Here is a 23,717-nt window from a genome sequence, read left to right as displayed (position 1 = left end):
GACATTTAAAAAATGAGAAAATTGTACAAGAGTTATTGGATTCTTTCAGAAAGGGCAACATTAGGGTAATGGATATCCCAGAAGTAGAAGAGAGGGAGAAGGGAGCAGAGAGTTTATTTAAAGAAATAATAGCTGAGAACTTCCTAAATGTGGGGAAGAAACTGTATTACAAGTCTATGATGCTAAGGGAACACCTAATTACCTCAATGCAAAAAGACCTTCTCCAAGACACATTATATTAAAAGTGTCAAAAGTCATGACAAAAAAAAAAAGGATTTCAAAGGCAGCCAGGGTAAAAAGGATGGTAAATTACAAAGGAACCCCCATTAGGCTACCAGCAGATTTCTCGACAAAAACTCTACAGGCCAGGAGGGAGTGGAATGACATTCTCAAAATACTGAAAGATAAAAATTGTCACCCAAGAATACTCTATCCAGCAAAGTTATCATTCAAATATGAAGGAGAAATAAAAACTTTCCCAGAAAAACAAAAGCAGAGGGAGTTCATCAACACTAGACCTGCTTTATAAGAAATGGTGAAATGAGCGATTCTACCAAAAACAAAAAGGCAAACAAACACAAAACTTTTAGTAAGGTGATAAATAGACATACAAAATCAGAAAATTTCAAATCTTTATCAGCAAAGGCTTTTAAACACTTTATTATAGCATAAAGGTTAAAAGGGGGAAAAAAAGCAGAAAAAATAACTAGAGCTAAGTCAATTTGGTAAGAAACTCACAACATAAAAAGGGATACTTGTAGACAACACCTAAGTATAAAACACTTAGGAATAAACTTAAGCAAGTGATCCAAAGATTGTAAACTGAAAACTACAAAAACAAGCTGAAAGAAATTACAGAAGACACAGGTATAAAGACACCAAGCATTCATGGATTAGAAAACTTAATATCGTTAAGATGTCAACACTACTCAAATCAATCTATAGATTCAATGTGATATGTTCCAAAATCTCAACAATGTTTTGAATGAAAAAAATATTTGATCCTAAAATTCATACAGAATCTCAAGAGACCTCAAAGAGCCATACATCTAAAAAAAGACCAAAGGTGGATGTCTCACATTTTGATTTCAAAATTTACTACAAAGCTACAATAATCAAAAGTGTGCCAGGGTACAGACAAAGACAGGTATATCAACAAATAGAATAGAACAAAAACCCCAGAAATAAACCCTCACATACAAGATCAAATGATTTTTGACAAGGGTACAAAGACTATTCACTGGGGAAAAGGACAGTCATTTTAGCAAACCGTTGGGAAAACTGGATATGCACATTTAAAGAACTAAAGTCGGACATTTATTTTATACCATATACAAAATTTAACTTGAATGGATCAAAGACCTATATGTAATGGCTAAAACAATCAAAGTCTCAGAAAAAATAGGACAAAGGCTTCATGACACTGGATTTGCCAATAATTTCTTGGATATGACACCTAAGCACAGAGGACAAAAAGAAAGAAAAATAGATAAACTGAACTTATCAAAATTAAAGACTTTTGTGCATCAAAGAATACTATTATCAGAGGAAAAAATAACCCACAGAATGGGACAATGTATTTGCAAATTATATATATATGGTAAGGGACTTAATGTCCAGTATATATAAAGAACTCCTATAACTCAATAACAACACAACGAAGCAATTTAAACATTGGCAAACATCTTGTGTAGATATTTCTCCAAAGAAGATATGCAAGTAGTCAGTAAGCATAATGAAAGAGCTCAAAATCACTAAACATTAGTGAAATACTAATTAAAACCATCATGAGATATCACCTAACAATGATTAGGATGGCTAACACTAAAAATAAAGAAGAAGAAAAGAAAAAGAAAACAGCAAGTATTGATAAGGATGCAGGAAAATTGAAAACACATGTGCATTGCTCATGGATAATGTATCAATAAAATCAAACAGGCACTATAGAAAACAGTATCATAGTTCCTTAAAAAATTGAAAATAGATGGTTTCCCTGGCAGTACAGTGGTTGGGAATCCGCCTGTCAATGCAGGGGACACGGGTTCGAGCCCTGGTCTGGGAAAGATCCCACATGCCAGGGAGCTTACCCCATGCACCACAACTACTGAGCCTGCGTTCTAGAGGTCTTGAGCCACAACTACTGAGCCTGCATGCCACAACTACTGAAGCCCGCGCACCTAGAGCCCGTGCTCCGCAACAAGAGAAGCCACCGCAATGAGAAGCCCACGCACCACAACGAAGAGTAGCTCCCACTTGCTGCAACTAGAGAAAGTCCACACGCAGCAACGAAGACCCAATGCAGCCAAAATAAATAAATAAATAAAATTTTAAAAATTGAAAATAGAATTACCATATGATCTAGTAATGCTGCTTCTGGATATACACCCAAAAGAGTTTAAAGCAGGGACCTGAACAGATTTTTATACACCATGTTCAATGAAGCATTATTCATAACAGCCAAAGGGTCAGAGCAATGTACATATCCATCAGTGGATGAATGGATAAACAAAACGTGGTATATACACATAATGGAATACTACTCAGCCTTAAAAAGGAAGGAAATTCTGACCCATGCTAAAACATAACATGGATGAATCTTGTAGGCATTGTGCTAAGTGAATATGCAAGTTACAAAAGAACATATGTTGCATGATTCCACTTATATGAGTTAGCTAGAGTAGTGAAATTTATTGAGGAAAAATGTCGAATGGTGGTTGCCAGGGACTTGGGATAGTGGGGAATAGGGATTACACTGTTTAACAGCTATAGAGTTCCAATTTGGAAAGACGGAAAAAAAAAAAGAACCTCTGGGGGTGATTAGCAGTGATGATTGTACAACAATGTGAATATACTTACCATCATTGAACTAGGCACTTAAAAATGGCTAAACAATAAATATTATCTTATGTACATTTTGCCACAACAACAAACATTAAAAATTGAAGGATGATTTGAAAGGTTGTTTTAAGAAATTTCAATTCCCAGCTCCTCCTTCATTTTGTTCCTCCTGGCAAAACCTGTGAGTTTAGTCTCTGATAGAGATACAATTGAGGGTATCTGGCTTTTTTTAACAACAGCCACAATTGAGGGTGCTGAAAAAAGAAGGATTAATGAACATGTGCATACCAGATGGTAATATAAATGGCCTTCTTCCCCCAGAAATCTAGAATTGTAGCAACCGGGCCCTCCCCTGCCAAGCAGAAGGATTTTAGAGATTTCTCTGGGGAATCTGACTACCATGAAAGGAAAGAATTAAGAAACTGCAGTTGAAGAGCCTTAACTTTTTGATAGATAACGATCATATCACAGTGAAGGTAATAGTTGGCACCCTCCTCAGTGAGGCTCTTAGTCATAACTTTTTAAAGCACTGGGCTCAAAGAAAAGTTTTTGAGAATTTTCAGAGAAAGAAGGAGAATAAAAATATGTTAACGTGTAAACTAAAAACTTAATTTTTTCATATTTTGTAATATCATCTGAAAACTAAAAGGCAATGGAGTAATGCCTTTAAAATTCAGAACAAAAATTACTTCAACCAACAATTTTATTCCTAGCCAAACTTTAAATTACTTCCCTGGGTAGGATAAACATTTTCAGACTTGCGTGATCTCAAAATTTTAAATTCTCATATACCTATTTTAAGGAAGTTATCAGAAGTTGTGCTCCTCTAAAATGAGGAATTAAATCAAGAAAGAAACAAATATGGTATGCTAATGCATATATATATGGAATCTAGAAAAACAGTACTGATGAACCTAATGTCAGGGCAGGAATAAAGACACAGACGTAGAGAACGGACTTGAGGACACGGCGGGGGGGGGAAGGGTAAGCTGGGACGAAGTGACAGAGTAGCACTGACATATATACACTACCAAATGTAAAATAGATAGCTAGTGGGAAGCAGCCGCATAGCACAGGGAGATCAGCTCGGTGCTTTGTGACCACCTAGAGGAGTGGGATAGGGAGGGTGGGAGGGAGACGCAAGAGGGAGGGGATATGGGGATATATGTATGCATATAGCTGATTCACTTTGTTATAAAGCAGAAGCTAACACAACATTGTAAAGCAATTATACTCCAATAAAGATGAAAAAAAAAAAAAAGAAAGAAACCATGGTCTATATAGGAAATAAGCTATTCATCCCAGGGAAGAGGTGAAGGCACTCCTCAAAATGGTGCTCAGGAGGGATCCTTGCCTGGCATCTGTGTAGTGAATATACAGAGCTGTGTACTCTATGTGAGACTTTTGGAGGAAGATGAAATGGACAGAATAGCTGATGTGCTTGAATGTCTGGAGAGGAGACTTACATAATTTGTGATAAGTTTGGAGTTTTCTATGGATTACATAGTTGAATTGTGTTCACCCAAAATTCGTATGCTAAAGTTCTAATGCTCAGTATCTCAGAATGTCACCCTATTTGAAGACAACGTCTCAAAAGAGGTAATTAAGTTTAAATGAGTTCATTAGGGTGGGAGCTAATACAATATGACTAACATCCTTATAAGGAAAGGACTTTTGGACACAGACATGCACAGAGAGAAGATGATGGGTAGACACAGGAAGAAGACAGCAATCTACGAGCAAAGAAGAGGCCTCAGAAGAAACCAACCCTGTTGACACTTTGATCTCAGACTTCTAAGCCTCCAGAATTGTGAGAAAATATATTTCTGTTGTTTAGGCCACCCAGTCTGTGGTACTTTGTTTCGGCAGCCCTAGCAAATTAACATACTAAGCCAACAAGAACAAAAAGATAGTAAACACAATATTGTGAAGGAAAAGGAAACGAACTAATATAGCTGAGAAGATAAGGGAGAATGAAGAGAAGGGTGACTGTGGGCTGGGGGGAAAAGGCAGGGTCAGGAGTAAATCAAAATACTCTACCTAGGAGGAAGATAATAAAAAATGAAATTAAGAAATTAATACTCAGGATAATTTATTTAGAGAAATGGCAGTAAACAGCAAAAGAAATCAGTGAAAAGAGCTGAAAATGGCTGTTTCTATGGAGATGGAATGGAGGGTAGGGGTAGGATATATTGCGGAACTATTAAATACTTTAACCACATTCATGTATAACTTTGATACATATAAAACATAAAATATATGATACATAATAGTTCCTGGGTTACTTGCTACATGGTACAAATGAAAAAATGAACACTGCAGTGGAACTTAAGTTATTTCTCTTTTGTCATGCAGGTTGATAAAGGGAGATCCAGAATTTGAAACCAAAACTCAGGAGTCCCAACGCAATATTCATTTTCAAAATGACACCATATAACCTGGACTTTTCAGATCCTTGAAAACGGAAAGCTATTTCTAATCCTACCATCTATGAAAGGGTTGACAAGATTATGCCACAATTGTTAGGCACTACTGAGATGGCTGCTGCTTCTACTACATGGATTTTAAGAGAGAGCCATTAATTTTCAATTAAGAACCTTGAAGAGGGCTTCCCTGGTGGCGCAGTGGTTGAGAATCTGCCTGCCAATGCAGGGGGACACGGGTTCGAGCCCTGGTCTGGGAGGATCCCACATGCCGCGGAGCAACTGGGCCCGTGATCCACAACTGCTGATCCTGCGCGTCTGGAGCCTGTGCTCCACAACAAGAGAGGCCACGATAGTGAGAGGCCCGCGCACCGCGATGAAGAGTGGCCCCCGCTTGCCACAACTAGAGAAAGCCCTCGCACAGAAACGAAGACCCAACACAGCCAAAAATAAATAAGTAAAATTAAAAAAAAAAAAAAAACTTTAAAAAAAAAAAAGAACCTTGAAGATTATCCAAGTCTTAAGTTGGGTTTAAACGAACATTTCAGTTCATTCCAGGGTAATTAATTTATTTTAATGTAAAAGCTAAAAGTAGTGAGAATGCATACCTTTCAATTTTAAGAGTAAATAACTGAACTTTTATGAAAGCAAACTATTATCCTTCTAGACTGAAATAGGAATACTTGAGCTTGACATCACACTACTGCAGGGAGAGCTAAAGTTTTTAATTGACCGCCCCAAATATGTATTAAAGAGTAGCTTCACTTTACTCTTTGTGAATTGCAATATAAAAACGTTAAAAGTTGGCTGAAATGATATTTGCATCTCTGTACATGGTTATGTGCATGTGATCAATGGGAAGAAATATACAAAAATACACCTAATAAAGAGAGTTGTACTAAAGTACTCCTGAATCTACAGACCTTATCTCTATTTTCAGGCCTTCATCCCTCAGTTTAAAAAGGCAATAAATATCAGTAGTTGTCAGCAATCCTTAGATCCCAGGGGAATTTGGCTCAAGTCAGGTTTACATTTCAGATCCCATCCACATACGATTCTGTTAGCACAAATATGAAAGTAGCATAATGAGTTTGTAGCTTAACCATTCTGCAGTATTTTCACCTTACTTTTTTTGTTCTGCTAGGATTTCTCCTTTGTCTCCTATATCTATGACAGCAAAATATTCATTTAATCTGTTAACATCTTGCATGTACTGAAATGGGATTGTTTCCTAGTCATCAAAATAATTAAAGTAACAATAATGGAGAACTTAACCGTGAGCCAGGTACTACGCCAGGTTCTTAGAAAACAATGTTAATTAATATAAACTGTATGTGCAAATCAGAGTCATGATGGACCACTGTACAGGCTATGAGTATGGTGTCATAAATTGCTGGGGTAGACGATAGGTTACAAGCAGGATGGAAAACAGTGGTAAATTTAGAAGGCTGCAACATAACCTGAGAGGCTTTGGACTTCATCCTCCAACTCTGATGTTTTCAACCATGAAACTGTTACACATTGGAGTCTCATGACACACTTTCTTTGTGATGGGTGTTACAATTAACACTCTCTCTCTCTTCTTTTTGGTAATTTAGAGCTGACTCACTGTCTTCCTTCTTATATCACTTATATCCAATTGTCTTTTGAGTAATAAAGAGCTGATATTTCAGCTGCTATATTGAAAATTGTAAATGGGAATACGCAAAACATCACCACATCATCTGCTGTATGCTAAAGTGGAATTTGCTGGGGTTTTTTTTTTCCCCATTTCTGATCTCTTCTGTAGCAGTAAATGCCTTCATTTCAGAGATCTGTCTCTTCCTCACTGCCGTAGTTCTAGGAGCTTCTCATCACACTACTCCACCTTGCTAGTCACAAGGGTATGTCTACTATGTCTAGCCAATTATGCTAAGCCATTCCTCTGGGCACAGTGATTGGCACAGGAATGACTGTCACCAAAACTAGAACAAAACTAATGTGTCCTGAAGCCAGGGATGCTTTACCACAGGAAGAGAATGAAGAAATGGATCTGAGAGATGGCCCAGGGATGGTTGCAGGAGGAGAATAAAAGGGGAAAGAGAGAGGGGGAGGGAGAGGGATAGAGAGATAGGGAGAAGGAAGGAAGGAGGGAGGGAGGAAGGGAGGGAGAGAGAGAGAAAGACAGAGACAGAGAGATAAAGAAGAAATGAGGACACAAAGGCAATATTATCATTTGAAAACCCCCAAACCCATTCTATATTTGAACAACCCAGTTATGGTTGCTAATATATTTTTATTTTTACATTTCATGTAAATGTGTGTGTGTTTGGGTGTGTAAGTATGTGTGTATGTGAACAATATTTATATATTTGCGTGTAGAGGGAAATTTGAGAATCAATGATATTGAACTAGTCAGAATACATTTAAAGTATTTAAACAAGCAAGTGATTTGGATTTTTGGAAAAGTCATTTTGGTAGTAATGAGAAATACAATCCAGCAAGTCTAAAGGCAAAAAATGTGAAAAATAAAAAAGTTAGGGAAATCATTTCAATAGTCCAGGTGACACTGATTTTCTTATTATTATTATGTTATTACTATTATTATTAGTTGTGGGAGTAGTAACTATTATTTACTGAATGTTCATAATATGCATACCGTATGCTAAATTTCTTTATGCATTACTTCATTTAATCCTTATAACATCTCTGTAAATGATATATTATTATTTTCAGTTACCTGTTAATGTTCAGGGAGATGAAGTAACTTGTTCAATTTTATGTGCATAGTAGTTAGTAAATTCAGGATTCACATTTAAGTATACCTGATTCCAGTACCAATGATTGGAGCCACTTTTCCTCATATTTCCCAGATTATGAAGACTTGAACAATAAAGTTGGAATTATGTAGAGGAGAGTTATGAATTACAGTTGACCCTTGAACAATGTGAGGGGTAATTCACATGTAAGTTATAGCAGGCTCTCAATATCTGCAGTTCCTCTACATCCACAGATTCAACCAACCATGGACCATGTAATACTGTAGTATCTACTACTGAAAAATACCTATGTATTAGTCCTGGACAGTTCAAACTTGCCTTGTTCAAGAGTCAAATGTATAGACCTGGTAGTACTTATAGGACCAGCCAGTTACTAAAGCGTTGAGAAAAATTAAAAGTTTAGAATTAGTATGTAAATTTGGTACCATTAAACAAGAGATACAGAGGCCAAGACCTTCGGATCCAGGTCCCTGAACCTCCCCTACTCCCAACCAAAAAAAAAAAAAAAAAAAAAGAGCGAGAGAGAGAGAAAACAGAAGATTCAGTCAAGAAGAGGTTTACATACTGTGTAAAACAAAACAAAACAAATAAACAAAAACTAGTACATTTTTGGAGTTCTATGGATATACGAAAATATTTTTTCTTGTCATCTTTAATTAGGTGTTAATTATATAATGGGACAAAAATAGTAATGTGCAATGCTAGCCTTTTCTTGTAACCTAGCAAAAAGGATTCAGGCTTTATTCTTTCAGATTTTTTGTACACATTCCTACCCATCAGGTAGGGATCTGACATTGCCAAAGGATTCTTTGGGCTTTTGTTATGAAGAATATAGAGGAACGGTGGAAATATAGAAGGGTTATAATTATTAGAAGTAAAAAAACACATTTTTAGAAAGTTTTGGTACAAGGAATACCAAAGTTTTGAGGTATAAATGAGGAAAGGTTTGTAATACTGCATTGTAGTATGTATCTCCTTGATAATAAGCAAAGAAAGCAATTAAAGAATGTGAGCACTCACACGTGGTTGCAGGCCTTTCATCGAGACCCTTTTCAAGGACTAGACCATTGGAATCATGATTTCAACAGAGTTGAAATGAAATATTCTTTTACCCTCTACAGCAAATAAAATGATTTAAAGCAAGTAATGAATAAATGTAATTGTTATATGGTAAAGACACATTATTGGTTTTTGTATAGTTTCAACAGAAAAACTGGACAGCAGGGTTTATATTCTCAGATCCAAGGTTTGAATTAACATTGTAATACGTGGGACTAACCTGGAGATGGAGTAAGGGCATCGACTTACAGACAAGTCATGTAGGGGTATATAGGTTTTGGAAATAAGTTTCCAAAACTGGTCTGCATTTACAAATGAGACCCTTATAATTCTATCCTTGGCCAAATGTTCATTCTTTCTTCTCCTTTTTCCCTCTGCCCACCTCCCTTCTACAAAGCCTTCTCCAAACCTTGTACTTTAGACCATAAGTGAAACTGTCATTTTTGGGGGACATAAGTATAACTTATAACAACAGAAACAACAGCCTCAAAATTGTTTCTGTGAAATATCCTCAAAAGGACTATCTTTTACATTTTCAAAGTGAAGCATTCCCAAGCAAAAGTCTGTGCCTCTCAACTACTTCACCTATATATGAAGTTACCTCAAAGACAACAACAGATATAAATAATTTGTTGACTCAGGCAGCATGTCTAAAGTATCTCACTGAAGCGACCCCTATGAGAACAAAGGAAGAACCTGACCCTAAGACAAATTACCAAGTTCACCCTTAGAGATCCAGGAAGCAAATGTTTCAAAGTTTTAGAATGGCTATTGGATCTCTACCAACAGCCATCAAAGATTCAAAATTACTGAGGTAAATTCTCCTAGGACACTATTAGATACTATTGAAAATGAAAAGATACTTATAAATCTATACAAAAATATCAGATAGTCATCTAAAATATCTAGCTTTTTTTTGATATTTAAAATCTTTATTGGCATTTTTTAAATAGATCTTTACTGGTGTATAATTGCTTCACAATATTGTGTTAGTTTCTGTTGTACAACAAAGTGCATCAGCCATATGCATACATATATCCCCATATCCCCTCCCTCTTGAGACTCCCTCCCACCCTCCCTATGCTACCCCTGTAGGTTGTCACAACACACCGAGCTGATCTCCCTGTGCTATGTGGCTGCTTCCCACTAGCTAACTGTTTTACATTTGGTAGCGTATGTATGTCAATGATACTCTCACTTTGCCCCAGCTTCCCCCTCCCCACCCCATGTCCTCAAGTCCATTCTCTAGGTCTACATCTTTATTCTTGCCCTGCCACTAGGTTCATCAGTACCATATTTTTTAGATTCCATATATATGCATTAGCATATGGTATTCGTTTTTCTCCTTCTGACTTACTTCACTCTGTATGACAGACTCTAGGTCCATCCACACTACAAATAACTCAATTTCATTTCTTTTTATGGCTAATATTCTACTGTATATATGTGCCACATCTTTACCCATTCATCTGTCAATGGACATTTAGGTTGCTTCCATGTCCTGGCTATTGTAAATAGTGCTGCAGTGAACATTGTGGTACATGTCTCCTTTTGAATTATGGTTTTCTCAGGGTATATGCCCTGTAGTGGGCCTGCTAGGTCAAATGGTAGCTCTATTCTTAGTTTTTTTAAGGAACCTCCATACTGTTCTCCATAGCAGTTGTATCAATTTACATTCCCACCAACAGTGCAGGAGGGTTCCCTTTTCACCACACCCTTTCCAGCATTTATTGTTTCTAGACTTTTTGATAATGGCCATTCTGACTGGTGTGAGGTGATACCTCATTGTAGTTTTGATTTGCATTTCTCTAATAATTAGTGTTGTTGAGTATCTTTTCATGTGCCTCTTGGACATCTGTATGCCTTCTTTGGTGAAATGTCTCCAGAAAATGGGCATAGAGGGAACCTACCTTAACATAATAAAGGCCATATATGACAAACCCACAACAAACATCATACTCAATGGTGAAAAACTGAAAGCATTTCCACTAAGATCAGGAACAAGACAAGGATGTCTACTCTCGCCACTCTTATTCAACATAGCTTTGGAAGTCCTAGCCACGGCAATCAGAGAAGAAAAAGAAATAAAAGGAATACAAATTGCAAAAAAAGAAGTAGTAAAACTGTTGCCATTTGCAGATGATATGATACTATACATAGAAAATCCTAAAGATGCCACCAGAAAACTACTAGAACTAATCAATTAATTTGGTAAGGTTGCAGGAAACAAAATTAATGCACAGAAATCTCTTGGCATTCCTATACACTAACAATGAAAAACTAGAAGAGAAATTAAGGAAACAACCCCATTTACCATTGCAACAAAAAGAATAAAATACCTAGGAATAAACCTACCTAAAGAGGTGAAAGACTTGTACTCAGAAAACTATAAAACACTGATGAAAGAAATCAAAGATGACATAAACAGATAGAGAAATATACCACGTTCTTGGATTGGAAGAATCAATATTGTGAAAATGACTCTACTACCCAAAGCAATCTACAGATTCAGTGCAATCCCTATCAAACTACCAATGGCATTCTTCACAGAATTAGAACAAAAAATTTTACAGTTTGTATGGAAACACAAAAGACCCCAAATAGCCAAAGCAATCTTGAGAAAGAAAAACGGAGCTGGAGGAATCAGGGTCCCTGACTTCAAACTATACTACAAAGCTACAGTAATCAAGAGAGTGTGGTACTGGCACAAAAACAGAAACATAGATCAATGGTACAGGATAGAAAGCCCAGAGATAAACCTACACACATATGGTCACCTAATTTATGGCAAAGGAGGCAAGAACATGCAATGGAGAAAAGACAGCCTCTTCAATAAGTGGTGTTGGGAAAACTGGACAGCTATATGTAAAAGAATGAAATTAGAACACTCCCTAATACCATACACAAAAATAAACTCCAAATGGATTAAAGACCTAAATGTAAGAGCAGACACTATAAAACTCTTAGAGGAAAACATAGGAAAAGCACTCTTTGACATAAACCACAGCAAGAACTTTTTTGACCACCTCCTAGAGTAATGAAAATAAAAACAAAAATAAACAAATGGGACCTAATTAAACTTAAAAGCTTTTGCACAGGAAAAGAAACCATAAACAAGATGAAAAGACAACCCTCAGAAAGGGAGAAAATATTTGCAAATGAAAGAACGGACAAAGGATTAATCTCCAAAATATACGAACAGCTCATGGAGCTCAATATGAAAAAAACAAACAATCCAATTAAAAAATGGGTGGAAGACCTAAATAGGACGGTAATTCTTAAGCAGTGGTCCATATAAGCTTGTGATAATAAACTTACTTAAAAAAAAAATCACCAATTCTAACCTAAACCAATTGAACTAGATGACCTAAGTGTGTGGCTTGGGTACATGCATTTTGGAAAAAGTTTCCCATGTGATTCTGAATTACACCATTATTAAAAATCACTGGGCTCCGAGATCTGAGTCGGATATTCTCCCTGAGCAAGTAAGAAGTAGCATACCAACAAAGACCCCTGATGAGACAATCTCACACTCTCACTTAGGTACCATTATATTGCTTAAAAAATCTTTAAACAATATAAACATGTGAAACATTTTCAAGTTGTTTCGTTATTTCTGCTGCTGACAGTAGACAAAAAAAGCCAGGAAACTGGTAGGAACAGTATTTTCTCCCTCTGGACAACTTGCTAATGAGGTTTATCTCAGTCCCTATGCTCAGAGAGAGTATTTAATGTTCAAAAGACTTGTGAATGGGATCCATGCAGCAATCCACATGCAAAATACAACTGTGCAGAAAAATGGCATTTTTCATACTTTCAAATGAATCTGCTTCTGAAAGTCATGTGAATTCAAACCAAATTTTCTGCTATTCTGTCCCACATGACTGCATGTGGAAATTTGCCTGAAGATAGGGTATATTCTACTCTATTCTTTTCACAACTCATATTCAGACATTTACTACTACCATTTCATAGTCAGATGTGTTAATGTTCACCTTCTCACCGTAATTAAAAATTCCCTGCTATATATTAGTAAACTGCTACCAATATTATGGTAATTAAGTTTCTCATTGATATTTCTAATCTACTTGAATTCCTTTTAATTTGTTCATCTTTTCACTACATTTTGTGGCCTTAGGAAATTACTCCAAATACCCTCACATTCAAAAACTTGTTATATTTTTCAAGAGGTTAGTCATATAAATATTGTCATAGTCCATATTGTCGTATCCAGAATATTCTATCAAATGAGAAAAACATAGATAAAATACAATGCAACATCTTTAAATATACCTTCCATGTTTAAAGTCAGGAATGCCCTAATATAAACACTTGAATTATTCCTCTCAAACACATTAGTATAATTATAATATTTATAAGAATATGATAATGATGAATATATATAAGATATATTCAAATTCATGCAATTATTGTATGTCTATCTTTTCTCTTGTTTCTTATCTCCAAAACTAGATTCTAAATCCTTAGTCATCATTGTCAAGTTTTGAACTATACCATTATACAGTAAATTTGAATGGCAAAATTTTATATGAATGCTTAACAGATTAATCATATGAATGTTTAATATAAAAACATAATAATAAATAAAAGTAGCAGTGAACGTGGAAAATGAAAAACACTTTAACTTTACTTTTTCCTCAATTTGCTAATAGGAAGCTTTTTGATCAGGATTGTTTTCGATGCTCAGACATCTACAAAATATTTTTCTTATGTTCCTTTCTTACTAATTAACTAAGTTTGAATATCTTCATTGCATAACACGCTTTCAAATCTTGAACGAGGTCAATACCCTCTATAGATAAGGTTAACAGGAATGATAAGAATGTCTCTTTGTCCCTATCTGGTCATAGTCTATTCAGAACAATAAAGGAGCATCCAGTACCTAGGAAATAAGATGGAGATTCTAAATACCATGGAAAGCTTTCTCTGTATTCCATTATGTTTATTTATGGACATGACTACCACATTATATTAGGGTGGGATAGGACTGCTGGGACAGGATTTAGATGATTATTGTAAATTTGGAAATTATCAAAATTTTATGACAGTTTCTATGTGTGATGCATCTTTACTCTGGGCCATTGTATAACTTCTAAGTTAAGGTGAATGTCAAGAGGACACTAAAATAGCCCAAGATTCCACTAACGAGATTATCTCCCTCTGTCATATTATTAATTTATATTACTTAAGGGCCTGCAGGGGAAGAGCTAAAGGGAAGGGTTGGAGGAGGAAGAGGATGGACCCTTGCTAATTGATTGACAAGGAGTTAGTTCTGAGTTCTACCACAAATATGCTTTGGTTATTTTAATTCATCTTTGAATTGCTCTCTTGTCAGCTTTTTATCTTTATTTATCATTTGGGAAACTTTCACCTAAAGTGAATTTGTAGTTATTTGACATGTACACAACTTTCTATATATATTTAAGCTATCTGATCACTCAAAAGCACTCTTCCCTCTTGTTAAGTAACAAAATTTCACATGTATTAAACTCACCTTTCCAATAATCTGTGAAAAAGGAAATATTCCCCAAATTTAAAGCATTAAAATGAATTGATCATGTATCATAAATATGAATGGTTTTATCCAACAGTATATTGTAATAGAAGAGTTGTGGGGAGGTTTTGAGAGTGACTGAAGCTCTGGAAAACTCCACTGATAATGGGAGCAAGGGAGTAAATTTCAGGAACTTCCCAATATTGGCTGGGGAAGTGCTACAGCAACTGCTGTTGACAATAAAGTGAAATAGGACGTCTCACAAGACGGAGACGAAATAAGTAAAAACAAAAACAGTTGACCTTAAATAACTGAAAAGCCATACATGTGTTATATCTAAAATAAAATGGGACCAAGTTGAAGAAAACAAAACTTTATTTTCTAAAAACCCTTTCATATCTAAATTGTAAAAGGAATTCTTCTTTAGAACATGAAGCAAAAGCCAGAACATTGAATGACAAAAATTAAATGCCTATTTAATTGGTTATTTAAATAAACACTGATTTGGCAAAAATTAATTAAAGGGAATAGTGGCTTGTACATACACATAATATTTATTTCTGATAATTCTATAGTGATATAATCAGTAAAATAATACCCATAATAATTCCATTTTTGCTAGATCATTTTTTAATGACAGGAATTCAATAAAACATTTTACATTCAGTACTTAAATTTATTTTCACAGTATCAAGTATAATAAGTCTTACTTGTTTACTAACTGTAGTGGCTTGAATAGTATTCCCCAAAAGATATGTTCAAGTCTTGACCCCCACTACCTGTGAATGTGATCTTATTTGGAAATAGGGTCCTTGTAGATATAATTACAGTAAGGATCTAGTAGAGATGAGATCATCCTGGATTTAGGGGTCCATGTATCCAATGACTAGTATCTTTACAAGAGAAAAGAGAGTGAGATTTGAGACACAGAGACAAAGAGAAAAGAAGGCCACATTAAAAATCCATGTGAAGACAGAGGCAGAGATTGGAACTGTATTATACAGATACAAGCCAAGGAATACCAAAATGTGCCAAGACGATAGGCGATAGGCATGAAATAGATTCTCCCTCAGAACCTCTCAAAGGAACCCCACCCAGAACTATAAAAAAAATAAATTTCAGCTGCATAAAGCCACCAAGTTTATGGCAATTTATTATGGCAGCCCTAGGAAACAAATACTCTGACATATAACTGCTAATTGCCTGGTATTCTTCTTATTAACATCATATGCTAATCACAGCTGAAGTTGTCAGTAACTATGTATCTCCAGCTTGTACGAAGAACATTACAAGTGTTAGACAGAAGGCCTTTGGGCTGGTCTTGAGAGTTTCTTAGTGAAGACAGACCAAGTCAGACAGTTTTGGTTTCACCCCCACTCTACTGGTAATCAAATGAAAACTAGGAAATTAAGTTATTTGACTAAGGTCAATAAGTATCTTAATGCTAAAATTGGAAAAGCCCCAGTACATGTCTCCGTGAAAAAAGTTTCCCTCCCCCCTAATGACATACACACACAAATATATCTTACCAAGTACCTAAATATGAACTACTAGCCTGATAAAACATTTCATAGTATTTGCTTATGTGCAAAGTAAAAAAAAAAAGTTATTAGAGTTAGTGAGTTTTTTACATTTTTATTAAAGAGTCTATATACACACACACACACAAACTGATTATGTTTCTCTTACCAGAAATATGCAGTAGAATAAAAAATTCTAAAAATTTATAATAGTATCAAATATATCAATTGCCTAGGAAAGTTTCTAAGAAATGATATACAAGGAACAGAAGACCCCAAAATATTTTGAGTTAGATTAAACCAAAATAAAATAAATGGAGAAAAATATTATGTTCATGGACTAAAAAGATTCAATATTGAAAAGATGTCAATTACACAAGTTTGATTTTCAGATTCAATGCAACCCCAATCAAAACCCCAACAGTCTTCTGTGTGTGCATATGTGTGGTATGTGTGTTTGAGAGAGAGTTTTCAAACTAATTCTAAAATGTGTATGGAAATACAAAGTGCCAATAATAGACAAGACAGTCTTGAGGGAGACAAGAAGGAGGGAAGATTTGCTCTACTGGATGTTAAGACTTATCATAATACTAATATATCTAAGAGAGTTTGGTATTTGTTTAATTTTCATATAGACCAATGGATCATTATTAGAAGTTCAGAACAAATCTATATCTTTATGGGCACTATTTATGACAAAGGTGGTATTGGCGATGCAGAACAGTGAGGAAAAGACAGTTATTTAGATAAATGGTGTTTGTCCAATTATAACTCGATGTGGAAATATGACAGTCAAATAAAATTTGACTCCCACTTAACTCTACTCACAATAGTCAATTCCAAGTGGACTGCAGACCTAAATTTGAAAGGTGCAACAGTATGCTTCCCAAACAATATTAGGAGACTATTTTCATGGTCTGGAAGAGTAGGGATCTAGCTGTTAAATGGTAAGCAGTAACTATAAGCAAAAGATTGATAAATTAAACTACATTAAATGAAAAATCTATTTACCAGAAGATACCATCAAAAGAATAAAAGGCAAGCTACAGAATGGGAGAATATATCCGTAACATAAAACTGACAATATATCAGTACAAAAATGACATGCAATCCAAGAGAAAAATAAAAAGACCAAGTGACTTGGGGATTCCGTGGTGGCGCAGTGGTTAAGAATCACTCTGCCAATGCAGGGGACATGGATTCGAGCCCTGGTCCAGGAAGATCCCACATGCTGCAGAGCAACTAAGCCCGTGCGCCACAACTACTGAGCCTGTGCTCTAGAGCCCGCGAGCCACAACTACTGATGCCCGCGTGCCTAGAGCCCGTGCTCCGCAACAAGAGAAGCCACCGCAATGAGAAGCCCGCACACCACAACGAAGAGTAGCCCCCGCTCACCACAACTAGAGAAAGCCTGCGCGCAGCAACGAAGACCCAACACAGCCAAAAATAAATAAATAAAATAAATAAATTTATAAAAAAAAAGATCAAACGACTTGAATGATACTTCACACACAGGAAATGATAAACATATACAAATGGGCTTAGCCTCATCAGCAATCAGGGAATTGCAATTTAAAATTATAACAGGATGTCACCCTACACCCATCAGAGTGACTAATGTGAGACTTACAAGGCTTAGTGTTGGAGAGGATGTGATATACCTGGAACTCTTATAGTGTTGGTGGTATTGTACATTGATAGAGCCACTTCTGAAAACTGTTGGGCATTGTCTTCTAAGGTTGACCAAATACATTTCCTATACCTAATACAGGCCTAACTGAAATACTCACATATGCCCAAAAGACACATACAAGAGTATACAAGGATGTTCAGTTTTACTTGCAATAAACAAAAGTTGGACAAAACCCAAATGTCCATCTGCACTAAAAGTGATAAGTAGTATATTCATACACTATTCCTTTGTATTTCAAAGTAGACTTCAAGGAAAATAACTGAAATATAATTATATGCAATAACATGGATAAATCACATAAACATAATACTGAGCAAAGAAGTCAGACACAAAAAGTGACATGTGCATGATTCCAGTTATATAAAATTCAAAAGCAAATAAAACTAGAGTGTTAGAATTCAAGGCAATGTCTACCTTTAAAGAAGAAGAAGGGGGCCAAGTATCAAGAAGAGCTTTGAGAGTACTGTCAATATCCTACCTTTTGACCAACATGGTGGATACACGGTATTCACAGTCTGATAACTCATTGAGCTATATGTTTACTGGCATTTTTCTGCATGTGTATTATAATTAAACATAAATGTAAAAGATTGAAAAAATACGTAAGGTAAATACAAAGCAAAGCAAACCAGTATAATTTTCTTACCATCAGACAAAACATATTTTGAGGCAAATGGAATAACTGGAGAGAAAGAAGACATACTTACTTGTCTTTGTATATGTTACATTTGAAATATTTATTATACCTTCAAACAGAAATGTTGAGGAGCCAGCCAAATACAAGAGTATAAAATTTATGGCAAAAGCTAGTACAGGAACTAGCTTCCAACTAGAGTTTCTCTATCAGCATATAGAAAGCATTCACAGCCCTGGGACTAGATGAGCTCATCCAGGTGGACACATTATCAATACAAAAGAAGCCCAATGACAGAGTCATGGAGTATTGCTTGTTAAAGAAGGAAGAGACAAATGAGGTGAAATTATCCAAACTTCATTTTCATAAGCAAATAGAGTGTGAATTTGCCCCAAGTGTTGCCTAACACTTCCACTTGGGCAATTTTTAATACATTTTTCAGATCTGCATTTGGAGGGCAATTTGATATGCCAGGTTCCAGAGTCTAATACCGCTGTACCATGTTGAAGTTGGGATTCTTCCAGTCACTCCTCCCTGGTCTTACAATCAGCAGAATGTCAGGAACATACACTGTTCCTAGAATGTCCTTGTCTTTTTCCCTACCCAGATATGCCTTCATTATTGAACCTCAAGTTCCTCAGAAACAACATGCCACACTCAGTACTTACCCCCCTCCCACATGCCCTGGAAAGTCTTTCTGTCCTGTGTGTTGTGTTTCAAAGTAATGTATAAATACCAGGTTGGGATGAATACCAGCACTCTCAAACCACATCTATGACACATGTAATGGGATAGCTGCAAGGTGTCTGTGTTCTGTGTTGGGCTGATATTAAGTCTTTGAATCAGAAGGCAAAGGTGTGAAGTGACTTCTTATCTGTTTCTAGTCATCTTTGATTTTATGAGGGGAAGCCTAGGTAGATATTTCTTTTGCCAGATTCCCTGGCATTATATTTAACGTGATTCCTACTGGATTACTGATTTAAAAGATTTTATAAATACTTAAGACTTTGATATTTACCCTTATTCTTACCCATGCTAATTTACTGCTTCTCAACTTCTGTTTCATATTTTCTCACTTGAAATTGTCCTGGACTTCATTTCTACCAAGTGCTGTCAAATAGGTCTTGGCAAACAGAGGCCTTTGTTTATGTTACATCTGGTTCCTCACTCAGAAGGGGAGTAAGCACAAGTTAAATGTAATTTATAAATTAAATAAGAGGGAAAAACTGCTAAATTGAGAAGATGAACAGTATTGCCTCTTATGAAAGAAAATGTACACATTGTCCCTGTGATCCGTTTTTGATCTCACAGATGTGCAACAGACAGAAAATGCTTTACCAATCACTCAGACATAGGAAAGGTGATCGCATCAATAGGATATATGACTAGGCCCCTGTGGTCTGATGGAGATGCAAGACCTGGTGTCTGTCTAGGTCCTGCTATCAATCAGCTGCATGACCTTAGGCTGGCAGCACAGCCTCCCTGAGCCACATACATTTAGAAACAAACAACCTCTAAAGATAACCCAAAAAGAGTTTTGTGTGTGAGTACTGAATATGATAAAAGATATAAAATGATTCCAGAAACCATAAACAGTGTTAAAATATTATTAATAACAATTAACTTGATTACGATTACCATTTTTGGACAACATGTAGGCATCATGTTAACCAAGTAATATATCCAAGCCTCCCAAGACCAGTCTAAATAATTATAGTGAATACTATCGTTTTTTTTCTCTCCAGCATCTATTAACAACTTTCCTTCTAATAACCCTTCAGTGTTCCTCCAGAGGCTGCTCCCCTTTCCCCAAGTTCTCCTCCTGAAGTTAACTTTACACTAGCTTAATCACTTGGCTATACAGAATGTCTCCAGAATGAGCTTGTGACTAAATCACAGCCAGGGGGACACAATTTTGGATGGAAAACTGAACTAAGACTTTCCTTTTTTTCCCACCACATGAGAACCTGAAAGACTGTTATCACAGAAACAACTGGGAACTCTCTCATACCCAGGTAGAAAAACAGAACTTACCCAGAAGAAGTAGCAACGAAGGATTGATCCTGGGATACAGCATGAATTCTGAATTGTGAATCGAGGTGCAACTGAATCTGACACTTAAACCAGAAGGATTCCTAATGGATACAGAAGGGTAGAGGTGATATCAATATTCCGTATCACTTACGAAGAACCTGTAGCTCAGAAATGTTAAGTAATTTTTCCAAATGCCATCTGTGTGTGTATAATATATATACATATACATATACATACATACATATATGTGTGTGTGTATGAAGATCCAGTTACTGAAACAGAACTGGAATTTGAATTCCAGAGCCTATTTTGGGCTCTCTACCTACATGTAGGTAATTTATTGGTCCCTAAATATTTGTGTGTGAGTATGTGTGTGGGTGCTTGTGTATTCTATATTGAAGATCAGCTTTGTTGCAATGACAGAATTTAAACACTGTTTATCACTTTGGGAATGTTCTCCAAGGAGAAGAATCCTAGAAATAAACAGGATGATTTTTTTTTCCCTTTTGAATAAGTGGAATCTCTTCATTTAAACACACACAATGTTTATTTACATGGCATTTACCCTAAATTTAATATGAGACCTTTAAAGAACATAAGCTCTGAGATAGGATGGTGTGTGCTAAAAATACATTTGCAATTTCATATTTATATGTAAATATATATACCTTCAAACAGTCATTTTATGGGACACTCAGAATATATATTGTACTTATCATATTTGAATTTAAGATATCAGAAATTTGTTGCTTGTTAAACATTAAGGGCCTTTTTTTTAAAAAGTTCTAGAAAGTTGTTACTTTCTAAATGCTTGAGACCTGGCCAGGCCAATGTTGCACATTTAAATGTTCTAAAATGTTGAGTGTAATTTAAACAATATTTAAGTAAAAAGTATCAGTCTTGAGTCCATCAGCACTTGTATTGATTGTGATTTACAGATTACTAATGTGATACCTCTCTCTGAGAATCTGTTCACTGTCTCCAGGTGAGACATAATTGCTTGGGAGTTAAAAACAATACTGTCTAACTCACCATACTTTTTTGAATGACAGTAACACTGTGAGGTAATAAAGAGCCACCAAACAATGAAATCATCAGATGTTTTTGACTGATTTCCCTGAAAGATCTAAATGTATAGGTATCACACAGGAAAGGTCCTTTGTGGACCATGAGATACATCACCTTCTGTGTCCAAACTACACATCTGCATCAGGTAAACCTTCCTAAATCTCTACAGGAGCAAGCTCTGGCATTTAAAAGGATACTTTTTAAAGAGGAAGGCTGTGATTGTCAGAGCTACTGAAGGCTGTCCTTCTCAGGATCATAAGTCAATAATCTGAAGAGAGGTTTAGAGTTTAGATGTTGGGTATCAATTGCTTCTGTCAACATTGTATTTGCCAGGAAAATCTGTCAAGTAGATATGATAATGTGACAGTTCTAAGCATTGTCTTACACGTCAAAAAAAAAAAAAAGGTATGGACGAATAGCAGTATTGTATCCTTAGAAAATATAGAAAAAGAAGAAGAAAAACAAAGGAGAAAACTTTAATGCCTGTTGGATTAGTTTTTTTGCACAATAAAAGCACAGTCGATATTATTCAATTATTCAAAGGAGAGTGAAAAGTACAAGAAGGGCCCTAACAAAGCGCTACCCTCATGCTAGTGCGTAGACACTGGTAGCTACTGAAAATAGTCTTGAATAACAGATGTTTCCTCTAGTCTCTGACCTTGTAAAAGTGAGTTTGTCAACAAAAGACCAGGATGCCACTTGCTGTGTATATATAGACAAAAAATATGGGGAATGACGAGCATCTAAAATGTCATCACCTACTATTTTAGGTAGAGATGTTTAGGCTTCAAGTAACAGAAAACTTAACTAATATTTGCTCTAGTAATCCGTAATTGTCTCACTTTGAAGAAATATGAAACAGGCAATTGTGGGATTGGTCCGACAGTGTCCTGCTTTGTTCTTATTGGATTTTCACTGAGGGCTTATGTCAGAGTCACACTATAGATATCACAGTCTCAGAATCATATCGTCACACCAGTGATCTAAGCACAGAGGAAGGGGCAAGAATAGGAATTTACTTTTTATCAAAGGAAAACCTTTTGTTGAAATCCAAAAAATTGCCATTTACATTCTATTGGTCATAACGTCACTGGGCACCCTGAATTAGGAAAGAGGCTGGAATGTGAATATCAACAAAGGGATGGTCATACCTCGCTTGTGTAATTATCATTCAGTCCTTTGTGCTGGGTACATTGCTGTACTGAACAAGACTGGGGGACTCAGCAAAAATGAAGGGAAACATGACAGTTGGATAGGCAGTAGCAGTCTCTGACAGCTACCAAGGAGCTACTAAACTACTACTTTCTCTTTTCCGTTATATCTCACACATCTCACCTAGCCTGTTCATGGAATTGGCCTAAACTCTCAACTTTATAACTTGTACATAGGAAGGGAAAAGATGAGAATAAGAATGCATGCATAATCTCTGTTTCTTAACTGATTCACACCACGTTTTTTGGGATAAATTTGCATATAAGGAGACTACAGTCGGTTGAATGGTGGTCCCAAAAACAATGTGCCCACATTCTAATTCCCAGAAATTGTGAGTTTGTCCTTGTTTGAGAAAAAGAGTCTTTGCAGATGTAAGGATCTTGAGTCAAGATCATCCTGGATTATCTAGGTGAGCTCTAAAGCTAAGAACATTTATTTTATGAGAGACACAAAGGGGGGATTTGACAGGAGAGGCAATGTGACCCCAGGGCAGAGACTGGAGTGATGCAGCCACAAGCCAAGAAACATTGGAGACACCAGAAGCTGGAAGAGTCAAGGAAAGCAGTCTTTCCTAGAGCCTTCAGAGAAAGCACAGTCCTGCTGACACTTTTATTTCAGACTTCTCGCCTCCAGAACTGTGAGAGGATAAATTTCTCTTGTTTTAAGTCAGCAGTTATTCCTTTCCTCCTTCCTTTCTTCATTCTCTCTCCCTCTCTCTCTCCCTCTTTTTTGTACTGGTATTACAGTTTGTATTAAAGTTAAACAATCTATTTAACTCTGGAAGAACTGTCAGCAAATATCTGGTCCTGATGACTTTATATGTGGGATAATTTTGTTGTCTTATACATTTACTTGTTACAGGCTTTATGTTTTTACTTGTTTCAGTTTTGATAAGGTATGTATTCTAAGAATTTACTTAAGTGTTCAAATTTGTTAATGTAAGGCTATTCTTTTTTATTTCT

General features: G+C 36.0%; 1 long non-coding RNA gene across 1 annotated transcript in view; it reads right to left on the bottom strand.

The window, feature by feature from the left end:
• LOC130706480 (uncharacterized) overlaps window positions 1-20,570 on the bottom strand; it is a 412,451-nt gene extending 391,881 nt beyond the window's left edge. The window contains exon 1 of the long non-coding RNA XR_009006708.1: window positions 20,476-20,570. This is a non-coding gene — a long non-coding RNA (uncharacterized LOC130706480). The remainder of the gene's footprint in view (window positions 1-20,475) is intronic.
• Window positions 20,571-23,717: the final 3,147 nt, after the last annotated feature.

This window comes from Balaenoptera acutorostrata, chromosome 2 (assembly GCF_949987535.1).
Source record: "Balaenoptera acutorostrata chromosome 2, mBalAcu1.1, whole genome shotgun sequence".
NCBI classification, from domain to species: Eukaryota; Metazoa; Chordata; class Mammalia; order Artiodactyla; family Balaenopteridae; genus Balaenoptera; species Balaenoptera acutorostrata.
The sequence above is the reverse complement of the archived record's forward strand: the minus strand, read 5'-3'. Positions and strand labels throughout refer to the sequence as shown.